Below are 817 nucleotides of genomic sequence, written 5' to 3' on the forward strand. Positions count from 1 at the left end.
TCAATGAAAAAAGAGAGAAGATATACACAGACATTTGTTATTAATAGAAAAGAGGTCTAACTGAAAATAATGCAGAGATTAAGACGATAAAAGGATGCTGTAAGCAATTTTATGTCAGTTAATCAGAAAATTTGAACACAACGAGATTTTCTTCTCCTTGATGAAAATGTGAGACCCAGATTACTTGGCAGGTGAGTTCTACTAAACATTTAAGAGTCAGATAATTCCAATCTAACATGAACTCCTGCAAAAAACAGAAAAAGAGGAAACAACCTCCAACTAATTTCAAACACTATTACTCTCACTTCATAATGTAATTCTATTAAGAGGAAAAAATAAAATAGTCTTAAGTATCTGCTTAAAAAATGTAAATAACAGGCTGGGCACAGAGGCTCACACCTATAACCCCAGCACTTTGGGAGTCCAAGGCAGGCAAATTGCTTGAGCTCAGGAGTTCAAGACAAGCCTGAGCAACATGGTGAAACCCCGTCTCTACCAAAAATACAAAAAATTAGCCAAGTGTGGTGGTGCATGCTTGTGGTCCCAGCAACCTACTCAGGAGGCTGAGGTGGGAGGATTGCTTGAGCCCAGGAGGTGGAAGTTGCAGGGAACCAAGATCACGCCATTGCACTCTAGCCTGGGCAACACAGTTAGACCCCATCTTAGAAAAATAAAAGGAAATACCATATATATACACACACGTATTTCATGAGTCAAAGAAGAAATTATTATGAAGAAGAAAACATTTTTAGAACATAATTCTTTACATATCAAAACTAGTGAGATGCAGCAAAGGTGGTACTTTAAGGAGAATTAT

This window comes from Mandrillus leucophaeus, unplaced genomic scaffold (genome assembly GCF_000951045.1).
Source record: "Mandrillus leucophaeus isolate KB7577 unplaced genomic scaffold, Mleu.le_1.0 Scaffold132, whole genome shotgun sequence".
In the NCBI taxonomy this organism is placed as follows: domain Eukaryota; kingdom Metazoa; phylum Chordata; class Mammalia; order Primates; family Cercopithecidae; genus Mandrillus; species Mandrillus leucophaeus.